Source organism: Anthonomus grandis, chromosome 1, assembly GCF_022605725.1.
Source record: "Anthonomus grandis grandis chromosome 1, icAntGran1.3, whole genome shotgun sequence".
Lineage (NCBI taxonomy): Eukaryota > Metazoa > Arthropoda > Insecta > Coleoptera > Curculionidae > Anthonomus > Anthonomus grandis.
This window is the reverse complement of record NC_065546.1, coordinates 38,796,902-38,823,269: the sequence shown is the minus strand read 5'-3', so window position 1 is coordinate 38,823,269 and position 26,368 is coordinate 38,796,902. Positions and strand designations below refer to the sequence as shown.

At 31.0% G+C, this 26,368-nt stretch overlaps 1 protein-coding gene across 2 annotated transcripts in view; it reads right to left on the bottom strand.

Annotated features, from left to right (window-relative positions):
• Window positions 1-26,368, bottom strand: part of LOC126745874 (serine-rich adhesin for platelets-like) — a 200,526-nt gene that overhangs the window by 165,953 nt on the left and 8,205 nt on the right. The window contains exon 1 of one of the 2 annotated variants that reach the window (XM_050453921.1): window positions 16,609-16,721. The exons of the other annotated variant lie outside the window; for it this stretch is intronic. The gene's annotated coding sequence lies outside the window, so the exon portion shown is untranslated. Of the gene's footprint in view, window positions 1-16,608; window positions 16,722-26,368 lie in introns of those variants that run through there. 2 annotated transcript variants of the gene reach the window in all.

Here is a 26,368-nt window from a genome sequence, read left to right as displayed (position 1 = left end):
AAAAGTGTTCGCTATGTGTGACTCAAAGGTGTTTTATACATGTAGTATGGAAGTTTATGTGGGTAAACAACCTGAAGGCCCTTTTCAAGCTAGCAACTCTCCAGATGCTGTTGTACAAAGATTGTGCGAAACAATTAGAGGTACTGGTAGGAATGTAACAACTGATAACTGGTTTACCAGTTACAGCCTTATAGAGAATTTAAAGCAAAATTTTAGACTAACTTTAATAGAAACAGTAAGAAAAAATAAAAGAGAACTTGCGATCGAATTTTCACAACCCATAAATTGTCGAGAAAAATCATGAATGTTTGGATTTAATGAAACCTGTACACTTGTATCCTATATACCCAAGAGGAGTAAAAATATTTTGCTAATGTCCAGTTTACACAAGGATGATGCTTGGGATTCTGAAAATGGAGAACCGGAGATCGTTACAATGTACGATCAAACTAAAGAAGGAGTCGATACGGTGGATAAGTTATGTTCAGTTTATAATTGTGCCCGCGCTACTCGAAGATGGCTAATGGTCATATTTTATAGTATGTTAAATGTTGCCGGAATAAATTCATTAGTTGTGTACAAAGCTAATGATCCAGATACGTAAACTTTCATTCAAGCTTATTGAAGCTCAACTTAAAGCTCGTGTAGAGATTCCAAATATATCAAAAATTACCAAACTTAGAATCAACGAGATTCTTGAAACAGAGACTTCAGAAAATCTAGTTGAAAATGTATGTTGTGTGCGGACTGTGTGCGGAAATGTATGCGGACGTTTTATTTTATGCGACAGAAAAAAAATCGTCCTACCCGATATTTTTGCAAAAAATGCAATGCAGCTGTATGCTTAGAGCATGCTATCACCACATGTCCAGATTGCTTTGAAACAGCTGAGTGGGAAAATTGACCTTTTAGTTTTAGGTTTTTTTAATCTCGTTTGTTTTTTTTCTCTTGTATAATTACTTGCCAATTATGTTAAAATAAAAAACAAACAGTTGAAATAAATGTTACTAATGTTAAAATGTATTTTTTATTCAAACCAAAAATATTTTTAGTATTTATTTTAAAACAAATGATCTCTTTAGCTACAAGTAGTTGCTGCGGACTCTGAGCCCACAGCGACCACTATTTTTTTGAAAATGGGCGCGACCGCTGAAAGGTTAAGAGTAACTGCGCTCCCACTATGTCACAATTCAAGAAACAGAGATAATCGTCAATATACCAATTTAAAACCTCTTTATTGTTATCAGTCAATATAAAATTTGATTCCAAGTAATCCATGAAGACCTCCGCCAAAAATGGAGATAAGCAACTGACTTCTGGCCACACAAGCCATCTGGCTGTTAGTAAAACGTATTATTGAAAAGAAAAAAATCTTGAGAAAGGCAGTGGTTAAGTAATATTATTAGGGTAATTTATATTAGTAATTTATTTTGTCCTGTAAGGAAAAGATTAGTTACATTTAAAGAAACTAATAGATAATTATTAGGCAATTGTGAGTCTCTTAGTTTATTTACAAGATCAGTAGAGTTTTTAACACCAAATTCAGGGCAGAAAGCTGTTAAATGATTTATCAATTTAGGGACAAAATTGGATAAAAAGGAAATGGGGGTGTTGGTGAAACTAACTACTGGTATTATTGGAATGCCGATTTTATGTAACTTGGGTAAACCGTAAAGACGTGGGGTTGTAGGGTTGATATATTAGAGGGTATATGGCATTTTTTTCCAGGCCAGTTAATTAGACCCCAAGGGTCTGGAATTATTAAGAATACGATTCGGAAAACGGATTTTTATTTCCTTCTTTAGACACTTGAACATAATATAATTCTTATTCCAACTGTCTGAAATAAATAAAATTAAGTTTTTCCTTCAGAAAATTTCTATATATTTTGACAAAGATGAACTGTGATAGTCAGTGATGGTCTGCGTCTCCATAATTAAATAAGTTTAAATTAATAAACGAAATTCGTGAACAAGTAACCATTTAAGAATTAACAGGCGTGAAAGTGCAAAACGGTTTCATTACAAAACTCAATCGTGCAAATAATTCACCTAAAGACTTTTTGTCAAATACCGCAAACTTTTAAAGTGACATAAGCACCTCTCTCTGAATGAAAAAAAACGTTTTATTTTTAAGTCAATATACATGAAAGGCATCACTTATGCAACGTTACACTACAAAATATTCAAGTTGTTAAAATAAAAATAATGTTAAAACCTCCTGACGAGTTGTACTTAGGGTCTTCGACCCATTTGGGGGACCACTACACGCAGCCGAGGAATGGCATGATAAAAATGGCATTTACCGGTACCCAAATGAGTGATGATGACCATTATGGCTATATTTAAAAGTTCTGTTGACGCATTAAGTGGGTTTATTTGTTGCTTTTGGTGCTTTTCGATGATTCTTAAGTAGCTAAATAAATAAAAATATTTATGAAGAAACTAAAAAAGAGAGAGAGAGCAATCAGAATTTAGGAAGAAGGCTACATTAAGATGAGGACTAGTTATCAAAACTATTGTTGAAGGAATCAGTCAAGAAATAGTGAAAAACAGAATTTAAGGAGAATTAAAAACAAATATGATTCGACAAGAAGAAAGAGGTAAAGGCATGAAGATATTAAAAGTATGTATACACATAAAAAAAAGAATATCTAAGACGATGAAAGAACTAATAATTAAGGCGCTGTTAATGCACGAGAGACGCATTATAAATAATATTAAAATAAGCTAAATAAAGCGAAGAGAAAATAGATGTTACTAGATATACAGAAATACATAGGAGAACGATAGAAAAGAAAAACCTTAAGTCAAGATGAATATAGTCAAATTATTAGAACTACATATAAAGTAAGCAAAGAACAATTTTGAAAGTAAGATGGAAAGAGAAAAAATGTATACTAAGAGGAAGACAGATAAAAAATGAAAAAAGGCAACAATATTCATATAGATACTGCTAAGGACTCCATAAAACTAATAAAAAAACAATAAAAATAATTTAAACAGAAATTTAAAAAAAACAAAATGAAAGCAAACAGTATTAGACAGAAAGCCAGAAGAGGAAAAATAAGAATAGGGAAAGTGTGAAACGTACTAAGAATAATTTTAAAATAAATTAAATGAAGCAATAAAAAAAATGTGAAAATTCATGCCAAGACGAATATAGTCAAGTAATTGGCATTACATTCAAATAATTGGTAACCAAGTTATTCATAAAGAATAATTCTAAAAGAAATCGAGAGAAGCAAAGAGAAACTAGTTATAAAAAATAAAATTAAAACAGCAATAATGAAGAAGGCAGATGACTACAAGAAAAAAGATAAAGAAATAGAACAATCTATTATGGAAGTTGGAGGAAGTCGAAAAGTTTAAAAAGTATTTTTTTAAATTTTGCTTATTTTTGGGCAACATTATAATTATATAATTAATTAATTATAGAAGGAGCATAGACGGTCATAACAGAATGATGATTCTTGTTTAAACAGAGTCAATCTGCGTAAGAAAAATACAATTTTCTCATGATTCAGATCATAACAGCAAGTCAAATTACCATTTACTACCACTTACTCATTAGAAAAAAAGGAAAATTTTATTCGAAATTTTCATAAAACCTTCATGCACAGTTGATATAACACAATTTTTCTCAAATTTGCCATATTTACATAAATTTGTCGCTTTCAATAGTTTCTACTATACACTTTTGATAAACCCACTTTTAAAAACAGTATTTCAGAAAGAACTAGACACAACAAAAATACTGCGATTATTAATGGTTTCCCGATTAATTCAATACATAATTTATTTTTTAAATTTTACAATAAATTTAAATTATCTAAGCAACATAGTAAACAATAAACCGAATACATACATTTTAAAATTCCATTATCTATGTTATTTTGTTATAGTATTCCTATATTTAGCTAAATTTTTTAAAAGCCAAAATTTTTCCAACACTTTTTATAATCATTTGATTAATCATTAAGGATCATCAAAATGGAAAGATGGTTTCCGTTTGAAAAAAAATTTCCACATAACAGACTAATAGAACAACTACTATTAAAGGACTCTAAAAAACTAGCAATAGAGAGAATTTGAACAGAAGTAAAAAGAACAAAATAAAGCAAACAGGAATAGACAGAAATCCATAAGGAGGAGAGAGAAAAAGGGATGAGAATCAAAATATTAAAAGCATAAATAAGAATTTTAAAAAGTATCCAAGATGAAGATAGGCCAATAATAAAGTTGCTGGTGATAAACAAGAAACTCACTAAGAATAATTTTAAAATAAATTAAATGAAGGAAAAAGAAATAAATTTGACTAGATAGACGGCAATGAAAGGAACAGGAGTAATAAAAATAAACATGGGAGAAGTCATGTCAATATAAAAAATTAAATGAAATTGCTAACAAAACCAACGAGTTAAGCACAAAAGAGATACTTTAAATAAATCGAAAGAAGGGAAGTGAAAATAAATATAACAATAAAGTAAAAATAATAATAATAAGAAGAAGACACAATAAAAACTTTAAGTCACAGGTCTCACATATATTGAATACACAGTCAAAAGATGACACGTGTTTCGCGTGTGCTAGGCATCATCAGATCTTTCGTAAGGAAGAAACAGAAATAATAAGTCTTATAAACACGTATTATTTAAATCTAACTTACACTAAAATTAATAACTAATAAGTAACATACTACCATTTACTCATTAGAGAAAATAAAGAAACTTCTTTCGAAATTTGCAGAAAACCTTCATGCGCAGATAATATTATGCAATTCTGCTGAAATTTGAAATATTTGCATAAATTTGCTACTTTCAATTTTTTTCCATAGACTTTTGAAGTTCCAGCTTCAAAAACATCATTTCAGAAAGAACTAGACACAATAAAACATATTGTGATTATTATTGGTTATTAACCACAGATAATTTCATCAAAAAATTATCTTTTAAAATTTACAATAAATTTCAATTATCTTATAACATAGTATACAAATCGTGTTTTCGTTCGTTACTTATAGGAAACCGCATAGAGGCAAAATTTTGCAACGTCGCGCGTTGACGAGTACTTGCGACAGAGCACCGCCCCGGCCGGCCCGAGGACGGGATTAGTAAACATCTGACTTTCGTGGGAGCTGTGTCGTTTGGCGACAAAATGTCCCAAAATATTACGCGAAAATCCAGGCATTTTTTAAATATTTATTCTAATGCGGTTTTTACAGACATGACAATATGTAAAACCCGCATAGAATTTTAATCTTAAAATGTTTATTATGCAGTATTTTGCATAATGAAAATTAAAGCGTTATTCTAATAAAAAATAAAATATCAACTCTGATAAAAATATAATAAAAAATCAGAAATAAAACTCTAATAAACAAACTTAACAACATATCATTTTTTAAATAAAAGGCTTAAATAAACCGCCTTCTTTCGCTAAACAAAAACTTAACCTATCGTAAAAGCTCCAAAAGAGTTTCAGGTAAAATGGAATTGGCACCGTCGACAATTTTATTTCGCAACTCCTCTAAATTTGTTGGCCTACTAAATTCATGCTTGTAAATGGTCTGGTTAAGGTAACCCCACAGATAAAAGTCATTTGGAGACAAATCTGGAGATCTAGGAGGCCAGTTAATATCGCCAGTCCCACTAATAAGACGGTTAGGAAAAGTATTTGTTAAAAATTCTTTTACCCTAGCCGCGTTATGAGCAGGACAGCCATCTTGCTGAAAATAAACCGACCCCAGGTCTACATCAGGTAGGATTTGAATGGCAGGAAGAACTTGGTTTTGCAGCAACTCAAGGTACTTTTGGGCGTTTAAAGTGCCATCAATAAAAAATGGCCCTATAACATTGTCGCCCAAAATACCTGCCCAAACATTTAATTTCTGAGGACACTGGGTACGAAACTGAAAACTTTTGTGCTCGTTTTCCTGAGACCAATAACGAACAATGGAAGGATTGTGTTTGCCATGTAATGGAAAAGAAGATTCATCAGAAAACAAAATATTTTTAAAAAAATATTCGTTTTCATTTGCCTTTTCCATCATGGTTTCACAAAATTCCATTCTTCGCCACTGGTCTTCAGGAAATATTTCCTGAGTTTTTGAATACTTGAAACATTTATACTCATATTTTTTCCAGATACGAGCAACAGTTTTATTGCTCATTCCCAGTTCCTCTCCAACACTACTAGTGGACCGTGTCGAATCAAGTTCTAGGGTACTGCAAACCATTTCTTCCCGCCGTTCTATATCCTGGACCGCTTCAACAGGTGGTTCTTGACGTTTTGTGTGGCATTTTTTACAATCTTGAAGACAAAATTTGTAACCACATTTAAAACCGTTTTTGCACAAGGAATCGGTCTATTCTCAAATGTCACTGAAAACAAATCTCTACATTGTGCTGCCGAATTGCCCCCTAAAACCATTTAATTAGTTGAACTCTTTCGGAAGGGGTATAAACAACCATAGTGAAAAAACACGAAAATAACGCTCAAAAATTATTAATGCAACGTGCAATAACACAGCAAAGTGAGGTCTGCTGACTCCCAGTTCAAAAAATAAAAACGAAAAATTCCGCCGCCTGCAAGCCGCAACCAAGCGGTGTTGCCATTATTTTGGGTAATACGTAGCTCACGATAACACGATCTGTATAATACACAAGTCACACAATATAAAATTTCATTGTCTAAGTTATTTTGGTATCCCTATAATTGGCTACATTTTTTAAAAACCAACACTTTATAATCATTTGATTAACACTAAGGAAGATAACTAACTCGGAGTTCATTCGTTAAGATTGAAATGCGATTTATGTGGGCCAATCTGGGCATCAAATTCACACTAGGATATGGGAACACTCAAGCCTCTATAACAAACATAGAGATTGTGACGTCACAAAATCAACTTTTGCGAACCATCTACTATCTGCACGATAATCTATTACAATACATGAGAATGTGAAAATATTACATGAGCGTCCTAAAAGTAAGAAATTGAACTTTTTAAAAATAATTTGAAATAACAAAGGCCAAGAAAAGTCCAGTGCTCAACTATGTGAACGACATTTTTAATTTTAAACCTAGCTCACTTAATTTTTAATAATTTGATCAGGTCTTCAGATTCTCCTTAAATTAAAATAAAGCAAACGCACTACACAAAGTCAATTTCACACAAGGCTTAATTCCACCTACTTATAACATAGAGGTACATACAGGGTGTCCCAGCTAAAACGAAACAGAGCTATTTTCGGTATGAAAAAAAAATGTTTTTTCAAAAATCTCGGACACGTCGATTTTATTTTTGAGGGGGACAACTTTTCCTTACCAGGGCACCCTCATACCAGCAACCCCCTTCGAGGGGGTGGAATCACCCCTAAAATCCTAAATGGAAAGAGGGGTCGTATGATACCTTATTTTAAAGGTCTTTTAATTCTGAATATAACTACCAAATTTGAAGTGGCTAAAATTATTTCACTGGATAAAACTGCTTGTCAAAATTGCGGAAACAGCGAAAATGAAAAATGTATTATGGACTCTTTTTTGGATAATATTTTTAAAAGAACAAGGAAATCTTTACGAGGGGTTGAAAGCACCCCTTAAATCTTAACCAGAAAGAGGGATCGTGTTATACCTTATGTTGAAAGCGTTTTCACTTTAAATTTAAATGGTGACTTCTGAGTGACTGATGGATTTCTTCTGGATATGAAAGCCAAATAAAATTCTGGAAAAAATGCTTTAAATAAACCTTTATGCCTGAAACTCTTTCTTACAATTTTTTTTATTGAATCATTAAAACATGTTTAAAAATTTATTAGTATTGTTAATATTATTATTATTACACCTTATCAGCATATCATAAATAAACAAAATACCAAATAAAATGCAAACACAAGTATCTGAAGAATTTATTTAGCTTGCTAAATATCATTGGTACTTTTTCATAAAGCAGCATTTATTTAAATAGTTTTAAATTATTACCCAGTCTTTTACGTGTTGAAACACTGTTAGCAATGGTTTATTCTACTGCAGAGAGGGTTGAGATGATAGAGTTTTTCTTTCGGCATAACAATTGTGCCAATAGAACGGTACAAGAATTTAATGACCTTCATCCAGAAAAACGATTCAACAGAAAATACGTTCTAGAAATAGTTGCTAAATTTAGGGAATCTGGCAGTGTCTTAAATAAAAAGCGTGAGGTTCAAAATGCTGTTGTTGTCAATGAAGCAATGCAAATAACTGTCCTAGGTCAACTTCATGCCAAGCCAGGAATAAGTGTTAGAAAATTGGCGACGAGTACAGGAGTAAGCAAAAGTAGTGTTCATAGGATACTTAAGCATAATAAATTCCATGCTTACAAAATTCATCTGGTGCAAGAACTGAATGAGGACGATTTTGACAGACGAGTGCAATTTTGTGAATCGCTTAGTGATATGATAACTGTTAATCCGCGTCTTATTTACAACATTTGCTTTTCAGATGAATGTACTTTTTTTCTTAATGGCAACGTAAATCGTCATAACTGCCGCTACTGGTCAAATGCAAATCCGGGCCAGTTTCGTGAAGTTCATACCCAGTTCCCTGAGAAGTTAAATGTTTGGGCGGGAATCTTGGGCGGCTCCATTATTGGTCCATTTTTTCTGCCCGGAAATTTGAATGGAGAAATGTACCGAGATCTCTTGGAAAATGCCGTATATCCAAGAATAGTAGAAATAATGGAAGGCGGAAATCATTCTGATGATGATCAAGTCGTTTTCCAACAAGACGGAGCGCCTCCGCATTATGCTGCTGGTGTGAGGCAATATCTTGATGAGATATTTCCTGATCGTTGGATTGGAAGGAGAGGACCTTTTATGGAATGGCCAGCTAGGTCACCCGATTTAACCCCATTAGATTTTTTTTATGGGTGCATTTAAAAACAAAAGTTTACGCTACCCAACCAGGCACCCTAGAAGACTTACGCCAGAGAATTATAAATAAGTGTCAGATGATAACACCTGAAGTTCTACAAAACGTCAGGCATCGTTTTGAGCACAACCTGTATTTCTGCATGGAAGTAGGCGGGGCACAATTTGAACATTTAATAAATTGTACGTAATTTAAATAAACTTGTTTTATTTAAAAGACACAAAAGGAAAAGGGTAGGTATTTCTTATCTCTCCACTTTTACTGGCAGTAAAGATATTTCTTGCTATTTTTATATCCACAAGATATCCATCAGTCACTCAGAAGTCACAATTTAAATTCAGAGTAAAAAGGCCTTCAAAATAAGGAATGACACGACCCCTTTTTCTATTTAAGATTTAAGGGGTGCTTTCTACCCCTCGTAAGGGGTTCCAGGTATTAGGGTGGCCTCTTAATTAATAAGTGACCCCTTTGAAATTAGGACTTCCTTATTCTTTTAAAAATATTATCCAAAACAGAGTTCAAAATACCTTTTTCATTTTCGCTGTTTCTACAATTTTGACAAGCTGTCATATCCGGATAAAAAATTTTAGCCACTTCAAATTTGGCAGTTATATTCAGAATTAAAAGACCTTTAAAATAAGGTATCACACGACCCCTCTTTCTATTTAAGATTTTAGGGGTGATCCCACCCCCTCGAAGAGGGTTACTGGTATGAGGGTGCCTTGGTAAGGAAAAGTTGTCCCCCTCGAAAATAAAATCGACGTGTTCGAGATTTTTGTAAAAAAAATTTTTTTTCATACCAAAAATACCTCTGTTTCGTTTTCGCTGGGACATCCTGTACGTAGTTCAATTGCTACATTCGACAAAACTTTTTTAAATTTTCATATATTCTTTATTATATTTTTTGCTTTTCAACCTAACCTCATTTTGTTTTTTTGAAATTTTTAATATGGGATAACTAGTCTCCATTCTATTTCATTAACTTTTAATTTCTGCACTAGGCTTGTGAGATGTAGTGTTGTTTATCTGTTTTTCTTTTTATTAGTGAATACATAAGGTTAGTTATTAGTTTGTAATTTTAGCATTAATTAGGTTTAATTAATTATTAAGTGTTCGTAAGACTTATTATTTCTGTTTTTTTCTTACAGAAGATTTAATGATGAGTACAGGCGAAACATGTGTTATCTTTTGACTTTGTATTCAATATATGTGAGACCTGTGACTTAAGACTTTGATTAATTACTGTTTAATTTAAGCCAGTCTCCAGGACTCTTCCTTCAAAAAAGACAGACGATAGATAAATAAAATAAAAACGACGAAGGTAAACTATATAGAAAATATGTTAAGGAAATTTGAATATGTAGAAGAGGTGCATATTTTTTTTCGTAAATGTTCCATCATAGGCGATCATAATGGAATAATGATTCTTATTTGAAAAGGGTCAAACTCTGCCAGAAAAATATAATTTTCTCTTGATTCGAGACATAATAGAGAAGTGAAAATTAGAAACCAAAAAAAGTGGAAAAAGTAATGTTTTACTAATTTTTTTGGCATACTTGACCCAAGGATAATCCATTTTCGGCATAATTATCCCAAGTTCATGGGTGATCATAATGGAATGATTTTTGCTTAAAGAGTCCAAATGCGTCAGCAAGGTACAATATTCTCATGATCCAGAACGTGGTGTAAAAGTGAAATGAGGTAGAATCCAAAAAAGTAGAAAAGAAAAATACAAAACATCAATTCGTCTTAAGATTAGCATCGAATCATTAAACTACGATACAATTTGTATAAATGAGACTTGGCTTAACGGAAATATATCCGATTTCGAATTTATAGATCTAGATAAATATGATGTTTTCCCCCGAGATCGCGAATCTAGTGCTTCTTTAAAAAAGGACGGGGGTGGTGTGCTAATAGCGGTTAAAAAAGATTTGGGAGCAGTCGCCGTGTGTCATTTTTTCAGTGAAGCTGAGGATGTGTGGATTAATTTTAGTGTGGGGAATGTTTGCATTTTTGTTTGTTGTGTTTACCTCCCTCCGAAGGACACTAATGCTTATTCATATTTTTCAACTAAATTAGAATCATTAAATCAACGAATAAATAAAAATAATGTAATTTTGGTTTGCGGTGATATGAACTGTTCAACTGTACGATGGGAAAAGGAAAACAATAATTTATTTTTAACCCCTTTTCAAGTATCTAAGGAATACTTCGATATCATCGAAAATCTTTCATTTGCAGGTCTAATACAATTTAATTACCTAAAAAATGATTGTAATAATACATTAAATCTAATATTATGTAATGAAGAATGTGTTTCAAATTTGTTGCATTGTGATAGCCCCTTGATTGTGGAGAACCCTAAGTATCTAGCCATTGAATTTAACTTTCAGGTTAACAATATAAAAATTTTAAAACATAAATCACTTTCTTACTTTAATTTTAACCAGGCAGATTATGTGGAAATAAATAATGTATTAAAAAACAAACCTTGGTCAAATATTTTTAATAATTCCTTAAATTATAAATTAAACACTTTTTATAATATTTTAAATGAAATTGTTGAAGAGAAGGTACCCATCGTGCGGAAAAATGCACGTTTTCCGGTTTACTTTACACAGGCCACAATAAAGGTTGTAAAAGAAAAAAATAAATTCCACAAAAAATGGAAAATTTACAATAATATTTCTGACTACAATACTTAGGCTTTTGTGGAGTAGATCTAAAAAACTAGATAGAACAAGATTTAAGGAATTATGTACAATCCTTAGAAAGTGATATTCCGCATGATAGTAAAAAATTCTGGAAAATGGTTTCTATAAATAAAAAAAGCTCAGGTATCCCAGCTAAAATGAAATATATGGATAGGGAGTACTCGAACAATTAAGATATCTCTAACATATAGCATTAAAAACACTTGATCCCAAAAAGGGCACAGGCCCAGATAATTTTCCATCCTTCTTTGTTAAGAGTTGTGCAGTGGGTCTCGCCCCTCCCCTGACCTTAATTTTTATTCAATCACTGTCGTGCGGTGTTTTTTCCGGATAAATGGAAACGTTCATATGTCATTCCAATATTTAAAAATAATGAAAAACACGTAATTATAACAATTACCGACCAATAAGTAAGCTTTGTACTTTTGCCAAGGTTTTTGAAAAAATAATTTATAAATATATTTTTAATGTTGTCAAACGTTTGCTAATTTCTGAGCAACATGGATTTCTACCAAATAAATCCATTGAATCTAACCTTCTTAAATATACGGAATACATTAGAGAAAACAAGGATAGCGGAGTTCAGGTGGATGCTATCTACACCGATTTTAGTAAAGCTTTTGACAAAATTGATCATACCATAATGAAATATAAATTAAAAAGAGTCGGTGTGGATGGCATTTTTCTGGAGTGGTGCGAATCCTATTTAAGAGGTTGTACTTTTTCTGTATTGGTAAATGAGGTTGAATCTATGAATATAAAAGTTACCTCTGGGGTACCGCAAGAATCCCATCTAGGACCTCTGCTCTTTTTTATTTATCTTGATAATGTAAAACTTTGTTTTTCAAACTCTATAGTTCTTGGATTCGCCGATGACTTAAAAATTTACAAACAAATTAAAACTCCGCACGATTGTGAATTGCTGCAAAAGGACTTAGATCAATTTCATAAATACTGTCTTAAAAATAACTTGTTTATAAATTCAAATAAAGGTAATGTTATCAGTTTCACTAGAAATAAAAATCCAATTCAATACAATTACAGAATTGGTAACAGTGCCTTCAATAGAGAAAACGAGGTTAGAGTTCTGGGCTTGACACTTGACAATAAACTTACATTCAAAAAACATATAGATTTAACAATTCCAAAGAGTTTTAAAATGTTGGGCTTCATAAATAGACAATCTAACTTATTTTCAAATCCAAATACATACTTAACACTTTATTATGCTTATGTACACAGCAAGCTTAATTTTGCTTCAATAATCTGGAGTCCTTATTATCAAGTTTATAAAGACGCAATCGAAAGGGTACAAAAAAGGTTTTTAAAGTCATTTTTATTTAAATATAGTAACCAGCTTCAGCTTACTAGTATAGCATCTGTGAGAAATCATTATAATATTTTAACTCTTCAGGATCGAAGGATTTTATCTGATATTATGTTTCTTTATAAAATATTAACAGGTAAAGTAGAGTCTCCTAATTTCTTAAGCAAAATCTCATTTAATATAGCGCCGAGAGCATTTAGGGTAAACCATTTGTTCAAGGTCCCATTTAGACACTTTGCATGCTCAAAATATTTAAGTTTAAGAAAACATTTCTTTTTTATATGTTTATATAAGTTCCAAAGTAGGTAAAATTTTCTTGATGAATTTTTTTGGTTTTTTAGTTAGTATTTCTTAGTTTTTAGTTAACTTAATATACATTTTGATGTGGATACTGTTGTAGGTTTACCTGTTTGTATCCTTAAAACATTATAAATAAATAAATAAATAAATTATATTTCCATATTTTGGCATAATTGTCTCAATAATCATAAACGATCCTAATGGAATGAGTTTCGTTTGAAGAGATTTATACTACCCCAAAAACAACACAATTTCTATATTATTTAGAAGGTAGTGGAGAAATATAACTCGATAGATACCAAAAAAAGTGAAAAAAAGGTCAAAATTTATTTATTTTCCGGCATCATAAATCAAGAATGAAGAATTATTGTCATGACATGATGATCTTAAATAATTGCGGAGGGTCAGACTACGTGAAAAATACAATTGAGTTAAAACCATAAAAAAGGGATAAAATAAATGAAAATCATAGAAATAGAAAATGATGGTTCTCGTTTGTAGAAAGTCAATAGTTCGAAAATATAGTTTTTAGATATACTTAGACGTAGTAGAGAAGTGAAATGCTGTAGAAACTAAAAAGTTTTAAAAAAGTACAAAATATCCATAATTTTCCGTTATTTCTGCAAAATTGTCCTAAGACGATCACAACGAAATCATAATTATTACTTCTAGGAAGTAAAACTATGTCAAAAAAGACTTAAAGAAACTATTGGAAAGAAATGAGAAACACTAACATGTAGATAAGTAGATGATAAATCTCTCTTTCTCCATACGTCCTTCATGGTTATTTATAAACGTGATCCGTTAACATTTCTCTGGGTGCAAGGAAGTAAAAATCAATCAACGCGACCAGTGAACCTGGGCAAAATAAAAGCAACTACCTCGACCGTTTTGAGTACAAAACAAAACAAAAAAATCTGAGACGAAAATCCGGAATTCTTCAATAAAGTACGTGACTATTGAGAAGAAAAGATGTTCACTTTACTTTATTGAATAGCGCGGAACCGAATAGGCACTACCGTGCGAAATTCTTTGAAATGATGACCACAGGTATTTTCGATTTTGCCATTCTAAGAAAAAAGGGCTCGATTAAAAGACCCTATATATATCCTTATGGTTATTTTATGGCATAACCAGATGCACCTCAACACGTACATACGTTAAGATACCGCACGAAAAAAGGTGAACAAGAGGCGATGTAGAGACAGTGCCGTAATTAAGATTAAATGGCCAATTAAGTAGTACCATCTGAAGTTAGCGCTAAAGACATTGCCGTAAATTTTCAACGGAAGTTGTGTCGAGCTCGGCTAGAGAAACGAAGGAAGAAGCGAAATTTAAAATAGACCGAGGTGATCGTTGAAAATGAAAACGGATACCGGAGGTCAGCACCTTATAAGAAACATCAAACAGTATATTTAGGAAATAAGAGATAAACTAGTTTAATGTAAAATTAGAATGGAACTTCTAGCTTTAGATGATAGAAGCTATACATCTAATGATGTCTGACATAAATTAAATATTGCGGAAGGATGTATGGATATACTACACCTAGCGATTCTTATATCGATGGTTGAGATATTTTGCAAAGATGGATATACAAAGTATTTATGGAAAATCTTACATCTATCTAAGTGATTTACAAATCTTAAAGAAAAAACAACTTTTTGACAAACTTGGAAAAGTAACAAGGCTACTTTAATTTCCTGGAGAAATATTAAGAAAATCAACTTCCAGGAAGAAATAAACTATAACTTTAGCTCCCTGGCTTATACCTACATACAACTCCATTAAGTAAATGGAAAAGTTCCATTAAGTAAATGAAAACAATATTTTGAAAAGTTTATACCAAATTAATAATGAAAACTGACTGGATTTAACAATTTAACAAATTCCGAGTTATGCCTGGAAAAAAAGACCTGAATAATTATTAAGTGTAGTTGTACGAAAAAAATTTAAAAAAATTGCCACATGAAATGACCTAATTATGAAAAACTTTAATTTATTGGATATATTACCAAGAAAATCACTTTAACTTAATTGAAGAAATTCTGCAACTACAAAAGCCTGCCTTTAATAACAAACATAATTTTATAAAAAAAAATATTCAAAAATTGCAAATGACTAGTTTTATTGAAGAAATTCTAAAGCTGCAAAAACCGTATGTGAACATAATTATAAACATAATTCTCATTTTCTTCTTTTACATTAACAAGACTATAACTAATAACGCAAGAAATTTTATATAGAGCTGTAGAAAATGAAAGGAAATAAACACAAAATTCTCGTGGTTCAGAGCCAGTATAGGCTTATTCAAATATTAATACTATAATGTATCTAAAATAAAATTTCAGTTAAAAAATAATTTTAGTTATTTTTATTTTTAAGTACATAAATGATAAACAAAAATATATAAATACGAGTAGATATAAAATGAAAATGGAAAATGGACAAGGGCACAAAATTAAAATTGTTGAAAATGTTAACTAGGCCCATCTAAATAAACATAATAAAATGCATTAAACTATAATACAATTTAAATAAAATACTAACTATGTTTCTACTCCAAAACAAAGTTGGGTGCTTGTTGTAATCAGTTCTATTAAATTATAAATTTTTGTCCCTGAATTATCTAAAAAAAGTAACTAGCAAAAATAAATAAATCAGGGATCAAATTTGAGTTACCCAAATAAAATATAAAATAAAAATGAAAGAAATAAGCTCTGACATTACCTAACTAAACAAAAACCAATAGTTATAATGCTTAAATTAAGATTTTCAACCCTATTGAAGAAATTCTAAACTGCAAAATCCTGGAGTTAATAAATATAGTTGTATGGAAAAAGGGGGTCAAAAAAATTCAAAATTTTCAAAGTTGAATAAGTCCTGGGCTAAATAATCAAAAATTTTTATTTTCTAGATAAAATAATAAGAAAATCAACTACCTGGAAGAAGTAAACCACAAACAATCAAGGGCTAAGACATTAAAAAATTTATTCATTGATTTCCTGGATAAAATATAAGATTTTCTTAAATAGGAAAAATTCAAGAAAATCTTAAAAACTCTAATTTCCTGAAAAAAATATAAAGATGCAACGGCCTCGATGAAGCAAACTATGACGTATCTACCTAGAAAAAACTTAATCCAAATCACATTTATTTTATGGAAAACCAAGACTTTAAGTACCTAATAAAAGATTAAACAAAAACTTGATTTCTTGAAAAAGATCTAGAATTCTTGGACTATTATTCGAGATATTTCTGATAAAATTAATTCAGACCAATTAAAAAAAAAAACATTAATTTAAATAATTGATAACTAATACAGGTTTATATAAAAATCGCATGTCCTACTGACCTGGTTCATTCGAGCGACAAAAATCGCTATATACTCGAACAACGTTTATTGCCGATTTATTTATTAAAAACCCGCAGACTGGTTCGATATTATAAACACCATCGGAGCACACAGTTTCTGTTAGCGTTAAAGGAAATATTTTAGTATTCGTTTTACAAATATTTTGCAAAACATTTATTTATATAGTTTATGCGCTCCTTGGCATCGGTTCAATGTGGTCTTTTTTTTTTTGCTTTAGAAACGTGCGAGGCAAATGGTGCTCGTCTAGCCACTTCTGACTAATTGAAAAGTACGATTTCGGATACAAGAAACTAAATACTGTAGATAAAATCGTGCAGTTCAATAATTAGCTTGAAAAGACAGTTTTTCCATTCAATTAATAAAAGGTATGGTTTTTTTTCCCAGGAAATCAGTGCCTCATTTTTCAAGCAAATGATTTATTTCCACTTGGAAAATTGGTTGAACAATATTTTAACCATCGACGTAGAAATATATCTTTTTAAGCTCTATTTCTTTCATCTCTCCCCAGTCGAGCTTCTAATTTTTCAAAGACCTAAGGTCGAAACAGACCAGGAGAAAATGGCATAAGGTGCGGTGTCATACAGGGTTCAGCTTTAGGATCTACACGGTGAAATGTGTATTATGAGGGAATCCTGAGTTTATCAGTATTGAGAGGTGTAACTCTGCTCGGATACGCGAACGACTTGGGTATCCTAGTAAAACTAGAGAAAAGGAGATGATGGAGTCACAACAAATCACCCCTTTAATAACATTAGAGAATGGATAAAGAATCACTGAAAATCAGGAAGTTCTCAGGTATCTGGGCTTCTATCTAGATAAAAATCTCACTTTTACAAACCATATAAAAATCGTTGCTATGAAAGCCAACAAGACCTTAAAAAACTTAAGCCACCTAATGCTAGCAACGTACGGACCACGCGAATGATGCCGAAAAAATACTGGCCTCGGTTGTAGAATTCATTATGCTGTACGATGCATCTATATAGTAAAAAGCCATAGAAAAAGACTAATTAGTGTGAGGTGCAATTCAAATAATTTAACATTAACAAAGGCACTAATAGTAGCAAGAACTCCTACAATTCACTTACTACCACGATAGAACGACTGGAGAGTGGAGAAAAAGAGGCCAGAAACGTTGCCAATGAAGAACTAATATCCCAGTGACGCAAGTACCAACTAGTCATGGAAGTTTCCATGCCTGCCTAAACCGCTTTAACATAACTCAAATTGAAAAATGTTCTGATTGTCACCGATAGGGCCGAACTACGGTTATCTACTGCCCTAGATGGGCAGAGCGTAAAAAGACAAGTTTCAGAACAAACAACTGGTACAGTGGAACTTGAGACAATAGTCGCAAAAATTATTGCTTCTCTGGTTATCTGGAAGGAAATATCCATATTTCCAAGAGATATGTTAATTATTAACGGAAGAGAAATAGCAGAATCATATAAATACCCAGCCAACTTCTATGACCACCTTCTTGAAGTAATACATCCAGTAGTTCCAAGAAGGAATCCTATTTTGGTCTTTTAAGTATAGTCTTAATATTTGTTGTCCATATGCACAACTTGGCAACTTTTAAGTTAGTACCGACGGTATCGATCGCCTTTGTTAAGTTCAAAAATACCCTTAGATATATGGCTTCTATAATCTAAGCCTATATCATGTAAGTTTTCTTTAAGATGAAATAAAATATAGCTTGAAAAAACTGCAGTTGCCATTAATTGCATGAAAAAACTATTAAAAAATTGGGAAATTTTATAAGAAATTAGTCATAAGAACTAAAATTCTTTGCATCAAAAAAATATAAAATAAAATCTAATGTCGGGAAGAAATAAACCATGCCTTACATTAATTGCATGGATAACTTTTTCTATTCAATTAATGGAATTTATGGTTTATTTTGTTAGGAAATCAGTGTTTCGTTTTTTCTAAGCAGATATATTTATTTTTATCGGAAAATTTGCTTGCTAGGGATTGAAAAATTATTGCAGCATTATCAACAAAGATTTTGAGCCATATAGCAATCGGCATCGAATGACTTTGTTAGAACAAAACAATCTTATAGGTATAGGACCCTTTTGTTATTCAAAGCTATAGGTTTTTAACTTTTATTGGATACAAAAAGCAGTTTTTCCATTTAATTAAATATTGTGTCTTACTTTATTAGGAAATGAATGTCTTATTTTTTTAAGTAGATGATTTATTTTCACTTAAAATAATTTTTCTTTACTAGGGATTAAGAAATATTGTTTTCTTACGAGTTTTGCAATTCAACTGATTTTTAATAAAAAAAATTCAGTATTAAATTTTTCATAAAATTTTAATTATCGATTTAGGAATCATTAAATAGTATCTCCTATTTACTTCCACCGCATTAGTTAAAAATTATTGCATCATCGTCTGCAAAACTTGCTAAGTATAACTCCAATATTTGTCCTCCAAGCCAACAACTTTGGAAACTTTTGAGTAAACATTTTCTAGCTATGTCTTATACTTTGTAAGGCAAATCGGTTTTAGCTCAGGACGTTTCATAATTTGTACACTTTCAGGGTAAGGCAAATTGATTTTTAGTCAAAATCTTTTGCTACCGGCCGGTTTTTTACATTAATAATGGCATTGCCCCCTTTATAAGGAACCAACAAATACTTAATTTTTTCCAGTCCGAACTAATAACCAAATTATCTTTAGACTACCTTAATTTTTGGTAACAGAAATAAATCAAGTCTGATATATTTATAATTAAATAGCGACCTACTATAAATTAGCTTCAATGCCCCCAATATTTAAACTTACACTTGACAAACATAATTGTCACTTAGAATATCAAAAATTTTTGTACATCAATACTTAAGTATAAGCAAAAAGTTACACTAATGATCTCATACCCCATTTATAAAAGGCAATCCTTTTCATTTTAATAATTCATATTTTCTTTTTAATAGTCATTTAGCTATTACAAGAATCTCATGATTAGCAGTATGGATTGGTCTTGAAATAAATTTATTGAGAATCACACCACTTATAGAAAGAAAAATAAAAAATATCTCAAAAGCAATAACTAAATACTTTATAATTCAATCAATAGCATCTGCCTTACTACTTTTCTCAGTCATAATTTTTAATACCACATTGGTTGGATGCTAGGGGCATTTTTCTCATTCCATACAATTTGACTAATCTATTTTCTAATCTTATCTTTATTCTCTTCTAATATCTTATTATTAACCAAAAATTCAATATCTTTCATTTTAATCAAATTAATAGAATTTTCTTTACCTATATAATAAATTTTCAATTTTTTATAATAAATTTCAATTCTATATAATCACTCGCAGAATTACTTCCATTTTTAGGTTTTATCCCTAAATGATTAATTATTAACTTCCTTATTTTAAATAATTTTTATATATTAAGAATTATTTTAATTCTCTTCGCCCTTTTAACAATATACATATACTTTCGGCTAACTTTTTCTACTTTTTATTATTTTACCAAAAATCTATTCTATCAACTTATATCAAAACTAGTTATTTAATTTTTTTCATTAATTTTATTAGAATAATAGGCGGAATAATCCAAATTATATCTTTTAACTTTATTTAAAAAATTTAAGTTAAGGAAACTATTGACCTTCACAGTCAAAAATAGAATTTGTATTCTTAAACTTTATCTTAAATTTTATTTATTCTTAAATTTTTAAACTATAAAATTTAAATGTATCCTTAAATTTGCAATTTAATATCCTTTTTAGACTATACAGGGTGTCCCGGTTCATGTGGGAAATCTCTCGGATCCAGGTAGAACATCGAAAAATAATACGGAACGTTCCTAAAAAAAATTCCTACAGGCCTTCTTTACGAAGATACAGCCTCCTAAAGGACGCTGCTGGAAATGGGTTTTTCATAAATTACTTTTAAACTACCCGGTAGATTTTAATAAAAATTTTAGATGATGAACACTATTAGGGACCTCTTAAAATGACATCCTCAAAATACATTTACCTTGTTTACTTTACCAGGGGCGGACTAGGTTGTACACCTTAATGCGTATATTTTTAACACCCTGTATGTTAAAGTCAAAAAAAAATTAATTTGGATACCTTGAACCCTAGGCTAAAAAAAGATACTCTTGTTCATTATCGATAAAATGAACCGTTTTGGAGAAAAAAAATAATAAACGAGCCAATGTTTTTTTTTTAATCTTTTTTAAATGAGATACATACGCCAGTTATTCAAAGACCAGAAAATTTCGATGTAAGTCATTTAATTTAAAAAAAAAAACATGTTCCTAAAAATACAGTGGTGTCCTAAAAAATACTTACAAAATATTTCTTATTTATTATACGTTTATTTCTTTTTTGTTATTCTTAAGATAAAAACTAAACATAAAAAAACTAAAAAAATAATGTAAACCAATTGTATTGTACCTGACTTATTTATCGGAATTTTTGCATTTTTGAACGCATTATTGTTACAAACGTTGCTATACTCCAAATTTAGCAAATACCTATCATTTAAACCTAATCGTTGTCAACATATTCATCGTTTATTTGATAATATTTTTTTTAATCTTGTATTTTTTGGTAACTTTTAATTTAAATTACGTCAAAATATGGAGTTTTACTTTCATTGAGTATGCAGATATGCATCTTGTGTATGGTCTGGCGTTTTGCAATGTATTGGTAGCAAAAAGATTGTACGAAGAAAGATTTCCCAATCGCATTATTCCGGATAAGAAAACATTTTAACGTGTTGATCAACGTCTAAGGGAAACTGGTAGGTTTCTGTTTTCCACTTACTGAGGTAATACTATTAAATTTCCTTAATGCAATTTTAGGATGTTTTGAAAAAAAAAAGAAAAATGGTGGTCGGAGGAGAACAGCACGTACAGGGTCTTTCCCCATATATTGACCCTCCCCCTACAGGGGTAATGCGAAAAGTTAAAAAAAAAATTAATACAAAACTTTTACTTTAAATTTTTGAATCCGATGTCAAAAATTTTTTTTTTCGTTTAGAAACGTCAAATTTTGACAGATGATCAGTTTTTTCTTATGGAACACCCTGTATATGACTTCATAGTTAAAAAGAGCCAAATTTTCTGATTTCAAATATATATAGTTTTACTATGTTTTATTAAACCGTTTCGGAAATATCGGGCTCCAAACTTTAAAAAAATTATATATTGAAGGTAAGCGCTGCATTGTTATTGTTTTGCGTTTTTTTTTTTTTAAGATAAATGAATTGAGTAGAAACAATAAAAACAGAAGACTTATTATTACTAAGGTGACATTTAGCATCTTTTTGTTGACAAGGATACATTATTTTAACAATTGTTAAACTTTAATTTAGATGTAATTATAACTATAACTGCTCTATATGACCACCACCATTATCAATACAGTTTATATAATACTACTCAATTTTATGTATTGTATTCCTTATAAATTGTCTATGATTTTGATTGATATCATCTATCGCGGTAATAATTTTTCTGCGGAGCTCCTCGACATTTTCAGTTCTGTGTTCGTAAACTTTATTTTGCAGGTAACCCCATAGAAATGAATCAAGAGGTGTCAGGTCTGGACTGTTTGGTGGCCAACGAATTGGCCCAGTTCATCCAATCCACAGGTTATATCTTTCATTTAAAAATCTCAAAACAGGTAACACATTATGCGGTGGGGCACTATCTTGATGCCAAACTATTTGCTCGTATTGCCTTATGGGTAGATCTTCATATTTAGCTTCAATTTGATAAGTAAGCATCTCTAGGTATCTCTCTCCCGTCAAGTTGCCGTTATAAAAAATAGGTTCTATGACCTGGTCATTTAAAATTCCACACCATACATGTAGAGATTGCCGCCCTTGAAACTTAATTTCCCTTGTTATTCGGGGGTTTGTTCTTGATCAAAAGCGAACATTTTTTCGATTGTAAATGCCCGCGGTTGTAAAGGTGCACTCGTCGGTCCACAAATTTTTTTTTTAAAGTTATTATCTTCTTCTTTTAGCACTAGCATCTTTTGACAAAATTCCACCCGTTTATTTCTTTGCTCTACACTTAAAGTTTGAACAGGTAATATTCGATAAGCAAAATATTTATACTTTTTTAAAGTTGAATAAATTTTTTTGGCCGATCGATCAAAGTAAATTCTGGCATCTTCTATGGAATGATTTTGGTGTTCTAAAAAGAAATTCAACATTTTTGATGGGCAATTTAAGGGAGACAAAGGCCCGAACATGATAGCGTAGATCTAAATGTATTCAAAAATTAGTAAAAACTTACCTACCTTCGAAATATAGCAAAATATGTAATTCTTCTTCTGGATCGACAAGAACTGTCGGACGTTTTCTTCGTAGAGTTTTCCTGATGCAAAATGCTCGTTCTATATTTTTAAACGTATTTTTTGCCGGAATGGCACGTAAAGGAAAGGTTCGACGATATTCCTCTCTGGCGGCATTTGCGTTATTATTATTTTTATAAAATATACGGACGATGTCACATTTTTCTTCATCACTGTATGGGATTTTTTAACATTTATGGGTCAATAAACAAGAAATGACAATGTCATCTGAATGATTTGTATTTTAATAAATGTCAAACAATAACAATGCAGCGCAAGTAAAACCCAAAAAAGTTTTGTATTAAATTTTTTTTCAACTTTTCGCATTACCCCTGTAGGGGGGGGTCAATATATGGGGAAAGACCCTGTACAGTGCAATTGGAAGAAAATATTTTAGACGCTGCAGCTGACACTCCTACAACGAGTACTCGAAAATTAGCCGCTCAGCTTCCTTCGTCCAAAACAATTGTACATATGGTACTTCAAGAACAACTGTTGTACCCATATCACTTACAAAAAGTGCATGAACTACTGCTCAGAGACTTTGCTCCTAGAATACACTTCGCAAACTGGCTGTTAGATCAGCAGCGAAATAACCCTAACTTTATCAGCACGATTCTTTTTACGGATGAAGCAGGGTTTACCAAAAATGGAATTGAAAACTTACATAACTCGCATGTATGGTCTGATGAAAATCTCCGTGATACTATTATTTCTCATCATCAACATCAATTCCAATCAATAAATATCTGGGCAGGAATTATTGGCAATTTTTTGATTGGGTCATTTGAACTGCCACCACGTTTAAACGGAGAACTTTATTTGGAGTTCCTCCAGAACAATCTTCCAGATTTATTAGAACATTTGCCCCTTGCAACTCGCCGAGATATGTATTTTATGCATGATGAAGCCTCACCCCATTTTAACCTTGCTGTAAGACACCACTTAAATAATACTTTTGAGAACCGTTGAATAGGTAGAGGAGGACCTGTTGCTTGGCCTCCTCGGTCTCCCGATCTAACGCCATTAGATTTTTATCTATGGGGTCACCTTAAAACCTTGGTGTATTCCACCCCAGTCGATACTCGGGAAGAACTGCTCCAAAGAATTACGTTTCATTGTGATAATATAAAAAACAATTTTGGGTTATATTGGCGAGTGCAGCAGTCCTCGATTCGTCGTGCCCGCGAATGTGTTAGAGATCACAGAGCCCACGTCGAACCTACTTATGAAGTTTTTAATAATTAATTGTTTATTGCTCGTATTGAAGAATTTAACTTTTGTTTACATATTTGATTTTTGGCATTTTTTTGTAAGTTGTTTTTCTAATTTAAAAACATACACTCATCATAGGTTTTTTTTTATTACTTTGTAAAAGTATTTTTTAGGACACCACTGTATTTTTAGGAACGTGTATTATTTTAAATTAAATGACTTACATCGAAATTTTTCTGTTCTTTAAATAACTAGCGTACTTATCTCATTCAAAAAAAATAAAAAACATTGGCTCGTTTATTATTTTTTTTCTCCAAAACGGTTCATTTTATCGATAATGAACAAGAGTACCTTTTTTTTAGCCTAGGGTTCAAGGTATCCAAATTTATTTTTTTTAGACTTTAACATACAGGGTGTTAAAAATATACGCATTAAAGTGTACAACCTAGTCCGCCCCTGGTAAAGTAAACAAGGTAAATGTATTTTAAGGATGTCATTTTAAGAGGTCCCTAATAGTGTTCATCACCTAAAATTTTTATTAAATTCTACCGGGTAGTTTAAAAGTAATTTATGAAAAAACAATTTCCAGCAGCGTCCTTTAGGAGGCTGTATCTTTATAAAGAAGGCCTGTAGGAATTTTTTTTATAGGAACGTTCGGTATTATTTTTCGATGTTCTACCTGAACCCGAGAAATTTCCCACGTGAACCGAGACACCCTGTATAGTTTTACAAAAAGAAATTACTTTCGTTATTAAATTTACAATTTATCGCTTATACTCAGCCATTTTACCGAATAAATATAATAGTATAAATAAATCGGTTTTAGCTCAGAAAGGTTCATAATTTGTACACTTTTCAATATTAAGAAATTTTTCAATGTGACATATTTAAAATGTCAGTATAATTCAAAAAAAATTTGAGAGATTTTACCCATTAATTATCGGCAATTTTAAAGAAGAAATACATAAGCAGGTAACACGTATATTTAACCGAAATTATGGCCCTCGAACTCTCAAAGAAACTTACGGATTTCTGGTCTGTTGGCTTCCCAACTGTCGTTTCAACGGTCTTATACAAATTAAAATAAGAAAAAAGAACAGGTTTTTTAGGCCCTTTTTGCACCTTGCTTCTTTACAAAGTGGTTGCTATTAAAAATCGTGGTTAAATCATGATTTTTACTGCTTGAAAGATGTTTGTTTTTTTTTTTGTAATTAATTTCCAGGAAGAATTTAATTACAAATGCAACTGGAAGAAAAAAAGTTGTTAAAACTTCAAAAACCTGAATGAAATAAGTAAAATCGTGTGAGACTACATGAGTTTCTGCTTCGGAGAAAGTTGAAAGAAACTTTCTGAAATTTCCTGGAAAATATAATGAAAATCAACTTCCTGAAAGAAATAAACCCTGATTTAAGCTCTGTATAGTTTTATTTTAGAAATTTAAAATTGCTTACATGGAGTAAATGTATTCAAACTTACAACTAATTAACCATTAACAATATTTGGACGTAAAGAAAAGTTAAAAAGGCTTCTTTCAAAATGAAATACATCAATGAATTATGTCATAAAATTATCTGGAAAAAATATTAAGAAAACCGACCTCTGGATTATAATTTTATTATAGTTTTAAAAATTGCATGATTCTGGTTAGAATCTTTTAAAATGACTTAATTAAACAATGACTTTAGTTGACTTAAACGTATAACTATAGTTGCCTGTATAATTCTCTAAATATCATTCTGCTGAAAGATGAAATTATGAAGGAAATTCACCAATTGTGTCCGTAAGAAACTAACCAAATCTAATAGTTGCCAGCATAGATAAATCAAGATACTGACAATGAATAATTAGCTTTTTAAAAAAAAAAAAGATGAATTAAACTATAATTTTGTGGAAAACCCTTTGAAATCATTCAAGACTGGTTAAAAGAAATTAATCAGATCCACACTTGACATATTTTTCAAATCAACCAAATCTTAAGTATCAAAAAATTTGTAAAAAATTAATTATGAAAGCTGCCTGCATGGAATAATTCAAGTGTATGATTGCATAAGAAAAAACAATATGACCAACGTCCAAAGGGCATATTGTCTAAAAAAATGTAAAGAAATAAATTCCTGTAGTTAATTAAAGTAATATGGTATAAGTATGTCACAATTACCCTATGCATTATACTCTGAACATCTA